Source organism: Neofelis nebulosa, chromosome 11 (assembly GCF_028018385.1).
Source record: "Neofelis nebulosa isolate mNeoNeb1 chromosome 11, mNeoNeb1.pri, whole genome shotgun sequence".
Lineage (NCBI taxonomy): Eukaryota > Metazoa > Chordata > Mammalia > Carnivora > Felidae > Neofelis > Neofelis nebulosa.
Genome location: NC_080792.1, coordinates 51,095,482 through 51,109,909, shown reverse-complemented (window position 1 = coordinate 51,109,909; position 14,428 = coordinate 51,095,482). Strand labels below are relative to the sequence as shown.

Below are 14,428 nucleotides of genomic sequence, written 5' to 3'. Positions count from 1 at the left end.
ATAAGAAAATATCACCGAGGGATTGCCCTATGGCTTAGAAGCCTTCAAACATTTATGTTTTTTTTTTTTTTTTTAATTTTTTTTTTCAACGTTTTTTATTTTAGTTTTTGGGACAGAGAGAGACAGAGCATGAACGGGGGAGGGGCAGAGAGAGAGGGAGACGCAGAATCGGAAACAGGCTCCAGGCTCCGAGCCATCAGCCCAGAGCCCGACGCGGGGCTCGAACTCACGGACCGCGAGATCGTGACCTGGCTGAAGTCGGACGCTTAACCGACTGCGCCACCCAGGCGCCCCATGTTTTTGTTTTTTAATGTTTACTTTTGAGAGAGAGACAGAGCATGGGCAGGGAGGGACAGAGAGAGAGAGGGAGACACAGAATCCAAAGCAGGCTCCAGGCTCCGAGCCATCAGCACAGAGCCCAATGCAGGGCTGTGAGATCATGACCTGAGCTGAAGTCAGCGCTCAACTGACTGAGCCACCCAGGTGCCCCACTTCAAACATTTCTTAAATGGGGAGAAGGAAATCACAATATTATACCAGTAGAAATTTTATCATGAGGCTTAAACTGGATGCAGAAGTTTTTCTGCCTCTTGCCTTTAAGCACGAGTTTGGTGGGGAGGAGAAAGGGGGGGAGTGAGAGGATTGAGAAAAGGAAAAAGGCTAGTAGAAGAGTATTCCAGCTTCTGCTAGTTTATTGCTTTCTCTAACGCTCCTAGTTACTGCCATATGATAAATGCCTCAGTGCACCCTTCAGTTTCTTGCCCTGATGCAAGAAAACACCAGCTAAAGAAGGACATATGTTACCCCCCTTGGAAAAAGAAATAACAAATAATTAAGACCACAGCTCAGAGGGACCCACATTTATTGGCAATAAAAGGCAGCTGTGCTGACAACTCTACCAATTAATCTGCCAAAAGCGAGCTTGTCACTGTGTTAGAAAACAGCACTGGAAACATCCAGGGATCTATATAAAGCTTGGACAGCAGTCTTAAAGAACATGGGCAGCAGTGTGGCACCCCACCCTTCAGCAGATGAAGTAGAGTTCTCCATTCTTGCCCAACAAAACTCCTCACCACGTGGAGAGCCCCTGAAGCCTCAGTGAGGAGTGCAGCTGGCCCCTTTCAGAGGTTCTGTGCCCCTGGAAGGTACCAATAGGCACAATAACTTTTTGGAAGTTACATTTTTTGTGGACCTTGAGCTCTTTCAGGTGTTTCACTAAATCTTCACAATTATGCTACTAGGCAAGTATTAGCATCGTAGTGGCCACAGGTGAGGAAACTGAGGCACAGAGCTTCCAAATTCAGGTCTCCCTGGCTTCTATATTCATTATTTTCCCATAACAACATATGTTTCCAGATGAAGCAGCAAGAAATGTGTGTTCTGGGCCTGGCTTCCATGAATTTATGGTGTGACTTTGGGCAAGTCGTTTAACTTCTCTGGGCCTCGGCTCTGTAGCTAAGAAATGAAAGGTTATTCTTGTAAAACTAAACATACTCTTACCATACAATCCAGCGATCATACTCTTTGGCATTTACTCAAAGGAGATGAAAACTTATGTCTACACAAAAACCTGTGCACAGATGTTTATAGCAGCTTTATTCATAATTGCCAAAACTTGTAAGCCACCAAGATGTCCTTCAGTAGATGAATGGATAAACCATAATGCATCCAGATTATGGAATATAATTTAGCATTAGAAATAAAGAAGCTATCAGGCCATGAAAATGCATGGAGGAGACATAAATGCATATTACTAAGTGAAGGAAGCCAGTCTGAAAAGGCTACATACTGTATAATTCCAACTGTGTGACATTCTGAAAAAGGCAAAACTATGGAGACAGTAAAAATGTCAGTGATTGTCAGGCGTAATGGGGAGGGAGGGATGAATACATGGAGCACAGAATTTTTTAGGGCAATGAATCTACTGTGTGTGATGCTGTAATGGTGAATACACGTTATTATACATTTATCTAAACCCGCAAGATGTGCAACATCAGGAATGAACTCTAATGTGAACTGTGGACTTTGGGTGATCATGATGTGTCCATGTAGGTGTGTCACCTATAACAAATGTGCCACTCTGATGGGGGATGTGGATAATGGGGGAGACTGTGCAAGTGGGTAGGCAGGAAGTACATGGGAAATCTCTGTACCTTCCCCTCAATTTTGCTGCAAACCTAAAACTGCCTTAAAAATAGTCTTTTTTTTTTAATTTTTAAATGGGAGGATAGAAATTCTAAGGTCTCTTACCAAAGTGCTTCTCCAGCTTTAATGAGCCAAAGGAATCACTTAAGGATCTTGTTAAAATGTGGATTCTGATTCAGTAGGTCTGGGGGGACGCCTGACGTTCTGCTTCTGAGAAGCTTCCATCCAGGTGATGCTATTGCTGCTGGTGCACAGATAGCACTTTGAGTGTGGAGGTCTTTTATTTTTTAATTTTTTTTAACTTTTATTCATTTTTGAGAGAGAGAGACAGAGCATGAGCAGGGAAGGGGCAGAGAGAGGGAGACAGACACAGAATCCGAAGCAGGCTCCAGGCTCTGAGCTGTCAGCACAGAGCCTGACGCGGGGCTTGAACTCATGAACTGTGAGATCATGACCTGAGCCGAAGTCGGATGCTCAACCGACTGAGCCACCCAGGCGCCCCGAGTGTGGAGGTCTTAATAGCATTATCCTCCTGAGACTCGAAGATGGCAGCAGGCATGTCTTAGTCTTCCCATCATTGCTGTATGCTCACGTTTGGTTAGATGCCTTGCATGTAATAACGTTAGACATGTTGGATATAGTTAGTACAGAAAAGTGGCTCAAAGGGACATAGATGGATGGGAGTTTGTAACTTTAGCTGCTCAGTGATTCTGTAGTCCTCTAAAGGTTCCATTCCTCCAGAACCAAACCAAGACTGTCCTTATTCCCATCCCCACCCACAGCAGGTTTCCTATTAATCCTTTCTCCCAGGTGGGCATACCCACCCTAACTCTATCCTCAGTTCACTCTGACTGACTTGATCCAAAATGAGATGACCTTAAAGTACATCTTAATCGTAGATGACATTAGGAAACACCTACGCTTCCAGAGATTTTGTTTTGCATGTTAAATCACATCCTCCCCCACATGCATTGTTACATATAAAGTTTCTTCCTCCAGTCCAACACCGCTCTTTGCTCTGGTAATCAATACCTGCACTTTATTAGCTATCTATGGTAGTACCATGCATTTTTCCTTGTTCAGTGGAAGTGACTACTCTTAGGAATGGTTGCAGAAACCAGAAGTCAGCTTTTCATTATCTCTATGGAGAAACATATTCATAATCTCAGGACAACAGTATGGCATGAATTCAAAATTTCTTTTCTTTTTTAAAAAAATCCCATTATAAACTACTTGTTTAGAGTTAGGTTTAATTAGAGTACTTTACAAATAAGGGCTTACTGTGTTGAACCTATAAAGAAGTAGATGCTATTTTTTTAACCTGATCTTTTCTTATAATGCCCAGAAGGATAACACTATGTATTTTTGTATGACTATCAAGGGACAGAGGCAGCTCCAAACATTTGACCTAGATAAACAGATTACCATTCACTTCATCTGAAAATATAGGGATAATTAACTTGGACAGCCATATAAACAGCAGGGAGCTCCTCCAGAGTGTCTGCCTTCTCAAATCAGATAGCTCCTGGAGAGCTGCTGCAGAGAGGGCATTCAGCGTAGCTGCCTTTCACTGCTGTATTTTGAATTGTTCTAATGAACTGTATGGTATTGTGGAAAGAGCTCTGGGGCATTTTAGTCTTCTTGGGTTTGTTCCTACATCCCAGCCCACTCATGTTTACCCATTAGGTAAGGGTTATTAATGGATTTGTTTTCCTGAGTTAAACGAAATTTTTTTCTTCATCATGTAAAGTTGATAACTTAGTCCATTACTAGCATCAAGCCCCGGAAATCACAGAGCTGCACCAGACCTGAAAAGCTGTCCAGTCTGATCCCCCATCTGATGCCTGAGTTCCCATTATAGAATCTCTGGCCTCTGGGGCTTCACACCAGTCTGCGCTCATTCACATCCAGCTGTGGGTTGTGAGTTCCCTCAGGGCCTCTTCATCTTTGAAGAGTTCTCCTTCTAAGAAAGTTCTTCCTGAGGTTGAACTGAAATCATTTCCCTCTAGTTTCCATCCTTTGATAGTCATGCAGGGAGAACAAAACAATTTTTTTCCTACACTTGACAGGGATCCAGGTATTTTATTTTTATTTATTTTTTTTTCATTAAAAATTTTTTTTAATTTTTCCTGAAGTTTGAAATATACATTTATAACTGACCCATCTCTGTTTTCACATAACAAAAAAAGTTTTCACTTTTTATTTTATTTTATTTTAAATTTATATCCAAATTAGCATATAGTGCAACAATGATTTCAGAAGTAGATTCCTTAGTGCCCCTTCCCCATTTAGCCCATCCCCCCTCCCTCACCCCTTCCAGTAACCCTCTGTTTGTTCTCCATATTTATGAGTCTCTTATGTTTTGTTCCCCTCCCTGTTTTTATATTATTTTTGTTTCCCTTCCCTTATGTTCATCTGTTTTGTCTCTTAAAGTCCTCTATGAGTGAAGTCATATGATATTTGTCTTTCTCTGACTAATTTCACTTAGCAAAATACCCTCCAGTTCTATCCACATAGTTGCAAATGGCAAGATTTCATTCTTTTTGATTGCTGAGTAATACTCCATTATATATATATATATACACACATACATACATACACCACATCTTCTTTATCCATTCATCCATTGATGGACGTTTGGGGTCTTTCCATACTTTGGCTATTGTCGATAGTGCTGCTATAAACATTGGGGTGCATGTGTCCCTTCGAAACAGCACACCTGTATCCCTTGGAGTAATACCTAGTAGTGCAATTGCTGGGTCGTAGGGTAGTTCTATTTTTAGTTTTTTGAAGAGCCTCCATACCGTTTTCCAGAGTGGCTGCACCAGCTTGCATTCCCACAAGCAGTGCGAAAGAGATCCTCTTTCTCCACATCCTCGCCAACATCTGTTGTTGCCTGAGTTGTTAATGTTAGCCATTCTGACAGGTGTGAGGTGGTATCTCAGTTTGTATTTCCCTGATGAGGAGTGATGTGGAGCATTTTTTCATGTGTCGGTTGGCCATCTAGATGTCTTCTTTGGAGAAGACATATTCATGTCTTTTGCTCATTTCTTCACTGGATTATGTTTTTTGGGTGTTGAGTTTGATAAGTTCTTTATAGATTTTGGATCCTAACCCTTTATCTGATATGTCGTTTTGCAAATATCTTCTCCCATTCTGTCGGTTGCCTTTTAGTTTTGCTGATTGTTTCCTTTGCTGTGCAGAAGCTTTTTTATTTTGATGAGGTCCCAGTAGTTCATATTTGCTTTTGTTTACCTTGCCTCCTGAGACGTGTTGAGTAAGAAGCTGCTGCGGCTAAGATCAAAGAGGTTTTTGCCTGCTTTCTCCTCGAGGATTTTGATGGCTTCCTGTCTTACATTTAGGTCTTTCATCCATTTTGAGTTTATTTTTGTGTATGGTGTAAGAAGGTGGTCCAGGTTCGTTCTTCTGCATGTCGCTGCCCAGTTTTCCGAGCATTACTTGCTGAAGAGACTGTCTTTATTCCATGGATATTCTTTCCTGCTTTGTCAAAGATTAGTTAACCGTACGTTTGTGGGTCCATTTCTGGGTTCTCTATTCTGTTCCATTGATCTGAGTGTCTGTTCTTGTGCCAGTACCATACTGTCTTGATGATTACAGCTTTGTAGTATAGCTTGAAGTCCAGAATTATGATGCCTCCTGCTTTGGTTTTCTTTTTCAAGATTGCTTTGGCTATTTGGGATCTTTTCTGGTTCCCTACAAATTTTAGGATTATTTGTTCTAGTTCTGTGAATAATGCTGGTGTTATTTTGATAGGGATTGCACTGAATATGTAGATTGCTTTGGGTAGTATCGACTCCACATATGTTAAGTATCGATTATACACCCCCTGAGTATATTCTCCTCATCTCCATGTCCCTTGCCAGTTGTCCTTCTGTCACTATCCTGGTCATTCTCATTTGAACAGGCTCCCAACTCTCTCCAATCTTCTTCAAGTTTGTGGACCAGAACTGGTACCATCCTCTGGGTTCAAGTGGGACCAGCATTCTAGAGCAGTGGTTCTTGACCTTGACTGTGCATTGGAATCACCTGGACTTTACTGACCTGGGTTCAAGATTTGTACAGACTTCTGGGGTATATCATGCAACTGAGGCTGAGAACCACTACTGTAGAGTCTTTACTGATCAAAGGCATTCCTGGGTGCATGGGCTGAGTGTGGAGAAGGGATGGGGAGGGTGGTTAGGGTGGAGGAGAAGCTATAACCTGTTGTTGAATTGGTAGGTTTCTCCTTAAGATGGAACTAAGGTTACTTGGTTTTTAGGTTTTAATCTTGAATTATGTTGCATTAATACAAAATCAATATAATCATAACTTAAGTTTCACGGCTGAGCTAGGTAAGCTCATGTTTTCATGTTCCACATTTTATCATGTTTCTGGCAGGTATTTTGTTTTGCTATGGGATGTTATGACAAGGCATTTTGGGAGTTGGGATATGGGGACATACAGTCTCCCTCCTGAGGTATCACTCCCCTCTGTACCTCTATCACACTACATATTACACATTAGCTACACCAGATCCCTAACTTATATTGAATTTGCTACTCACCTAAACTTCTAGTCTTTTTTCCCTCATGCTACTACTAAGCCATTACCCCATCTTATATTTAGGCAGATGCTTTTTTTTATTAATTAAAAAATTCACCTTTAATACTGATAAAGGCTAGGTAGGAAGATGTGGCTTAGGTGTACCACAGCAATGAGCTTCCCAATCCTGGACTCTAGAATTAGCTGGACTTTCCCACAGGGAATACTAGAAAACCACAGACTTCTTATGTGGGGACTGTCTTGTAAAACGTACTGCGTGGAGGCACAGACCATAAAGTGTGTTCTCTGTCTTCAGGCAGACACCCCCAAAAGGGAATTACATTTTACAAGGAAAGAAGAGGTAACTATGATGCATTGGCCCAATATGTACCACATTTTCCATATTCATTGTAAATGCATGATTTCACTTAATCTGTACAATAATTTTGTGATGTGCATGTAATTATGCCCACATTACAGAGAAGAAAGCTAGTGCTCAGAGGGGCAGAGTGCTAATAAGTGGAGTGTCAGGAGGGAAATGTGTGTCATGCCCTTTCCACCCCACCATACTGCTAAGGTAAGGGAGGCACTTCATCTGTATTGAATTTCATTGTATTGGGTTCACTCCAGAATTCCAGGCTGTCAGTCTTTCTGGGTCCTATTTCTGCATGGCGTACATTTGCTAGGTTACAAAAACCTGCTCCACTGTGATGAAATGCAGAACACTTAGGAGATACTCTACCTTCCTTGGAGCACCTTGCTGTATAAAGTAGTAAGTCAGACTACACACTTGTGAAACTAATTGATCCTATATTCTTGACTCTGCATGAAAAGTAGAAGAGGGGATTTTTTTTTTTCATCAGTGTGTCTGAATGATTTATACAGCTAGTTCCTAACTTGGAACAGGCAAAGTAATTTGTAAGGCAGATGTTTGATCATTTAAAGATACATTTCTCTCTAGAAGTAATGTTTTACCTTCTGATCATCTGCAATGCCTGTTTAACCCACTGTGTACCTGGTATGTATAGTGAAAATACTATTCCAACTCCACCATGAATATATTATGGATTATTATAGCAGTGTATTCCTAATTCCTAGTAAAGCTCCTGTCTCCCCTGTGGTGGCAGTAGCAGTTTTTAGATCTCCAGAAGATCACAGACCTGGTATGCTTGTTTAACGTGCCCAAATAATGAGTTCTTGACATTTGTAAATCCAGCAGTTTCTTTCCTGATGAGAGGTGAGCACATCTACAAACTACCAACTACACCCAGTTTCAGAAGTGCAGAATATTCCAGATTTAGATACCCCTTTCTTCTCCTGTCAGTTTCATGCCAGACTTCTTGAAAATTGAGGTTTTGGAGCAGAATTATATCTCTGTTCAATGAATTATTTCAAAAATTCCTTTGTACATAAATACCCACTTCTGTACTTTTCTACACTTTTCTGCACATGCTTTGGAATGCAAGGGGTCCCTTCCTGCACTTACCTGACTTTCTCGGAGTCTGGCTCCACTGCCTTTGACATTTACAAAAGTCTCAAGTGCTTACCTCAGCATCTTTGACATTCTGTGGTTCTTGGGAAAAGGCTAGTTAAAATGGATGGAAATAATAAATGACTCTCTATATAGAGCCACTAGCCAGGGGCCATTTGCCCAGGAGGCTGGAAGCGGGGGACCAGGAGTGAGACTCTGCACAAGACCCTGTACCCCCTCTGTCTGCTCTCACTCACTTTGATTTACAACCTCCCTACCCCCCACGTGCAAACATTTATACTCTGAGTTGAAGGCTAAGGACTGTGGATAGGAAATACTTCTAAGCATTTGAGGCCATTCATTTCCAGGTTTCAAACTTGATTTCTGATAGACCACTCACTCTGTTCATCACATCACATCTGTCCCAACCTTGGGGCCCTGGTCAAAAACTTCTAACCAGTGTCCTAACTAGAACCCACAATCCTAGAGATGCCGGAGGTGATGACAGTGTGTGTGTGTGTGTGTGTGTGTGTGTGTGTAATTAAATATGTATACATGTAGAATTCAAACAAATGATATCTGAATATTCTGAATATGTTTGGGGCACTGCCTGTGTGCCCACTGGTTGCAAAAAGATGGAAAGATACAGCTCTAGTCTCTATTACGGTAAAAGATAATTAGTAGAATGGAAACACATTCAAGTTCTGTGGGCATCCAGGAGAGGGAACGCCTTAGAAGTCAGGATTCACAGAGGAGCTGGAGTTTTAGATGGGTTATAGCGGATGAGTAAAATTTGGGCAGGAAGGCAAGCAAGCAGGAGAAAGTGTTCAAAGCAGAGGGAAAATCATGAGACAGTGTAATGTGTTCTGGAAGGTGCAAGTCCTCTGAAGTCTGAGCTGAGAATGCGGGAAGAAGACAAGAAGTGTTAGGCAGAGGTCTCTTCGTGATGGCCTTTGGTGCCATGCGGTGGAGTTTACATTTTACGCTGTAGGCAGTGGGAAGCTACTGAAAAATTTCAGGCAGGGGAAGAGAGACATGGCCAGACGTGTTGGGCATCAAAGCTGAGGCATGTATGTTAAAAATAATTCAAATCAGAGGGAAGTAGAATTCTGTCTTCATCACTGGAAAAAAAAATAATAAAATAAAGCTCTTACCTCAGCTTTGGGTAGAAGTCTTTGCTTTTTCCTCCGGAAATACAGCTCCGTCTTCTCCTTTGTGGTTTCTGGGCTAGTGCTTTCTTAATCTGGTCTTGCAAGCAAAGCTACCAGATGGCTCCTGTCCCTTCTGCCGTCCTGGGCATGCCCGCCTGTCAGGGTTGATGGATGGACTCCTCCCTTGTATTTCTGACCTTTGCATTGCCACCTTTCCAACTGTGTGACTCCAGACTCTCTCGATCTAACCGTCATGCATGGAGATTCATGAGCCCCCTTGGGAGCAGACCACTTGTCTTAAATCACTTGTCAGAGGCACTGAGAGGCTGCTACTTAGTGGAACATTAAAAACAGTTTTAGTATTTTGAACCTTGACCTGTATCCAGTGTGATCACTCTGAAATTGAGTCTCTCTCTCCTGCTCTTTATTCCTTTTATTTCTTCCTTTTATCCTCCAATTTTCCTTTTTTGCTTTAACAGAATTTTTAGGCTGCATGGACCTGGGCTGGGAGTAAGTGACCTGTTCTAACTTTTTCTCCTAGTGAAGATCTAGTTTGTGATAAAAGAGTGAACAGTCCATCCAGCTCTGGCCTACCAGAAGGAATCCTGGGCTGGTGGGGGCATGTTGTTGGAAACCATCCTTCACATTTCTACCTTGCCCCACTCCATCCTCAGTCACAAGCACTCGGGGTTCTTTCTGGTGGTCCAGATGTAAGGTTCTTGAGGGCACTGTTGGAAAGAAAGAAATAGAGCTGCTAAGAATCAAAGAGACTGCCATGGAGAACTGGCTCTAGGGAAAGAAGGAAAAGAAAGGTGAGAATGGAGAAGGTAGCGATCTACTAGGAGTGAGAAGGAGAAGGGAAAATAGATTGGGAAGAAAAACACTGTGTCAGAAGAGTCCTGAAAGGACAAAACAGGGGCACCTGAGTCATCTGACTCTTAATTTTGGCTCAGGTCCTGATCATTATAGTTTGTGAGTTCGAGCCTCACATTGGGCTCTGTGCTGATAGTATGGGGCCTGCTTGGGATCTCTCTCCCTCCCTCCCTCTCTCTCTGCACCCCCCCTACTCTGTCTCTCAAAATAAATAAATAAATAAATAAATAAATAAATAAATAAATAAATAAGACAAAACAAACTGTGGTTCTGTATCTCCTTTAGCACTTACAGTCTTTCCCTGCTGAGTAGTGACAGACTGCTGCATGGAAGGAGCCTAGTTATCTACAACTATGACAGTAATTGCAAAGACTTCGATTGTAAGTTTCTGGAGGCTGGGCACTGGGTGCTGTTTGCTTCTTTCTTTCTCCCTCCCTAGCCATGCCCTTCGGGACTTGATGTGGGTCTGCCTGCTGAAGGACCTGTGGCAATCACATCTGAGTTTTTTCATTCACAAAGCAATACACTTGGGGTTTTTACGCAATTTGACAGGAATGGAAGAATTTTCTCCAAGCCCTGGCACCTGTCCTCACAGCTCCTTTCCCAAAACAGTGGAGCAACTTAAAATAGCCATTCATCGTCTACTTTTATAACAGTTCTTGTTTTTAATTCACAACTGGGGCACGCAGTCCATCTTCTGATATACCATTGAGCTCTGTGTGGCCAGGTGACCATGGAGCAGGGCGCCCTCCAGGCAAAGTTTCAGGCAGTGAGAGCTGCGTGTCAACAGTGGAAAGTGTGTTGGCTGCTCTGGGATATTCCACCCACAAGTAATTGCCGTGGTATTTTTAAAACATCTCTGTCAGGATATAGGTAGGGCTGATGCTCAGCAGGGGAGCACCATGGTATATTCCGTCTGATTGATCAGTGCCCATGCCAAAGCATTTATTAAATATTTGGACAATCACCCCTAGATATGGGGTTGGGGCTGACGTGCACAATCACATATTTTCCTTTTGGTTGAACTGGTATTTGGGATATGGGATGTTTTAATGTCTGAATTAAACCTCAGTCCTCTCAGTGGGGAAGGATGTAGCCCCCCCCCAACCCCACTTTTTGCCAGGCTAGAGCCCAAGAGTAGGGCTTAAAGGTGCCCAACGAGGGGTGCTCCTTGAATCTTCTTTCCGCGTGCTGCTCATTGGCTTCCCTATCTTTCTTTGAAAGGCAAATGCTCCAAGTTCAGGCTCTGAATAGACAGAGGATTAAAGGCTTTTGAAGTCAAAAATAGGTCTTCAAAGCTGCCAGCAGTGGCCAAGGATTCCCTCCACTGTAGCATGGGTCCAAAAACCCAGCCCAGCACACATCTCCCAAATGCTTTAGGAAGCTCATTTCCTTTGTGCAACAAGACCTGTGTTGTCTGTGAGCCTCAGACTTGGATGCTGGGGAGCAAGCATTGCTGGAGGAGGGAGGGAGGTGACTTCTGTGCTGACTGATCCAGTACTGGAATAGTACAGTCCAGCCAGGGGATCCAAGTTTGCTGGGGGTCCATTTCTAGTTCATATAGGTTCTTTATGAGTGTGGGCCACCAGCCCTGCTGATGGGCATCAGATCCCTTGGGCTCACTTGTGCTGAGTGCATCATGTGCTGGTTGTTCTCCCGCCATCTGGAAATCATTAGCATTGAAATGGTTTCAGCCGCTGTGTACTTGGTGTGTCACAGGAGGCGCAGCCCAGCACAGCCCCAGTTCTAGGAACCAGGAGCCTTTTGCTTCCTGTAGGATTTCCAGTTTAAAACCCAGTGAAGCCCTAGCCTCCAGGCCATCATCAGGTCCCCTTCTATCTCTTCCCTTTTCTCTCCTTTTGGAGCCCAAGAGTAACGACATTTGCAGGGAGATTCTGACATCTATCCTTCTGTCATTTCTTGCCTACCTTGTAGGTTTGAAGGGGTGGGGTGTGCAGGTAAGTCACTCTTTAAAAAGCCCCCAGGAGAGGATTTGCATTTTACATCCTCTGCTATGTGCGTTTTGCAAAGTGGAATGTCTCAAACGAACCCTCAGAGGAAATTGGGACTCAAGCCTCTAGCCACCTAAAAATCATCATAAAAACTATATTATAATAATAGTTGCTGGCGGTGCCTGGTAACATGCTAGGAGTGACATCTGCCTTCCTTACTCCTCACATAGCCCTGTGGACGAGGACCCTGAGTCTCAGAATGCTGCACAGCTAATAAAAGAAACAGTGGATTCTGACCATGATCTTTGTGAATCCAAAGCCTACGCTCTTTCTGCTCTACAAGCTCATGACCTGGTTAGGCCTGGGCAGGGTGGAAGCCCCAGGAGGACAGAGGAGCAAAGGAGGAACAAACATCTGCAATTCACACTAGATAGTCCAGTCATGGGTTTCTCTAAGGAAGCAAAATGATCTTTTGAAAGGAAACTCACGCAGTCCATCAGCTTCTTGCCAACATTAGGACGGTACAACCTGCCAAAAACAGCCAAACCTTGTTTTGGGTATGAAAGCAGCTGTTATAATAAACTCCTCTACTCTACCTCTTTTTCCTGTTATGGTAGAATGACTGTTTAAAGTAAATGTCTCCAATACATGGATTTTCTGGGGTCATGAAAACATTTTTTAATTGGCAGGCTCTTCTACATTTTTCGGTGAAGTTAGGAAGTAAACAGAATGCCACACGCCAGTTCAGATTCACGCGATACAAAGGTCTCTGGATTCGAGAAACTTTATTCCCTGCCCCCCACTCCCTTGGGCTGGAGCCTTCTCAGGCTTTGTGGGCTTGTTCCAGAATGAATGGATTGCTGCCTCTCTTCTGTGCTGGGAATTACAAAGCAGAGTGAGGGGAATGAGCGCATAGAACTTAGAGTCAGATCTGGGTTTGAATCCTGGTTCTGCCAATTGCTAATATGTCACCTAAAGTGAGTTACTCTGAGCTTCAGTCTTCTAATATGTAAAATGGCATAGTAGTAATTACTCATTAGGTTGTCATGAAGTTTAAAACAAAATTCAAAATGGGGCGCCTGGGTGGCTCAGTCAGTTGAGCGTCCAACTTTGACTGGGTCATGATCTCGTGGTTCGCGTGTTCGAGCCTGGAGCCTGCTTCGGATTCTGTGTCTCCCTTTCTCCCCCCCTCCCCTGCTCACACTCTCTCAAAAATAAACATTTTTTAAAAATAATAAAATAAAACAAAATTCAAATAATAGCCAACATTTACATAATTATTGTTATATGCTCTGTGCTGTTAGGTTTGACATGACCCATTTAATCTTCTCAACAACCCCGTGGGGTAGGCACCAGACTAGCCATATTCTAGCCCTTGGGGATATACTAGTGAGTTGCAAGTGACTGACAAAAATCTCTGCCTGCATGAAACCTACATTCTTTTTGAGGAAAGACAAAAGATAAGTAAAATAAGTAGCATGTTAAATGGTGCTTAGTGCTATGGAGAAAGATAAAACAGGAATGGGGAATGGTGAGGGATGGGTAGTGTTGTTATTTCTCAAAAGAATGATCAGGGAAAGCCTCTCTGACAAGATGATATTTGAGTACAGACTTTAAGGGAGAGACGGAGCCATGAGGATATCCCAGAGAGAGAGAGTCTGGGTAGAGGAAAAGACAAATGCAAAGGCCCTGTAGAAACATGTCTAGTGTATCCAAGGTGCAGCAAGGAGACCAGTGTGGCTGGAGTAGAAAGAGCAGATGAGGTCAGAGAGGTCAGGGTTGGGGCACGGACTGTGTAGGGCTTTGCGGGCCTTAGCTCTTTGTCTCTGTGAGATGAGAAGCTACCAGAAGAACTTGAGCAGAGGAGGGGCATGCTGAAGATGAAGCCAGATGTGTAGAAAGGACACTTCTGATTCATTCACTACAGCTGCTGCCCCTGCTGTTGGTTCCCACAAGGACAGTTGCCAACTTTTTGAGACTGTTTAAGTAGGAAATTTCTTAACAGGACATCTGGGCCTCCACTGTCAACATTGTACTTGTTGATTTTGACAGCAGATGAGCTTTCCCCAACTTCCCCTCTATCTGGGTCCAGCCTCCCTTCTGGATGATTCTGTCCTTTGCTGCCTCTCTGCACTGGATTGTCTCGATGATACTGCTAATGTGGTCTATACTTGTGATTCATAATGTGTTGCTGCATTTGCATTAGTTATTGGGACCGGGGACTCACAGATAAATACTGCTTTGGCTGGGCAACCAAGAGAACCAGTGGAGACCAAGGATGTGGAAAGACATGT

General features: G+C 43.1%; 1 protein-coding gene and 1 long non-coding RNA gene across 3 annotated transcripts in view; one reads left to right on the top strand and one right to left on the bottom strand.

Moving 5' to 3' along the window:
- COLEC12 (collectin subfamily member 12) overlaps positions 1-14,428 on the top strand; it is a 194,961-nt gene that overhangs the window by 115,317 nt on the left and 65,216 nt on the right. The window lies entirely within an intron of this gene.
- LOC131490315 (uncharacterized) overlaps positions 1-14,428 on the bottom strand; it is a 36,188-nt gene that overhangs the window by 3,277 nt on the left and 18,483 nt on the right. The window contains exon 2 of the long non-coding RNA XR_009251036.1: positions 9,313-10,037. This is a non-coding gene — a long non-coding RNA (uncharacterized LOC131490315). The remainder of the gene's footprint in view (positions 1-9,312; positions 10,038-14,428) is intronic.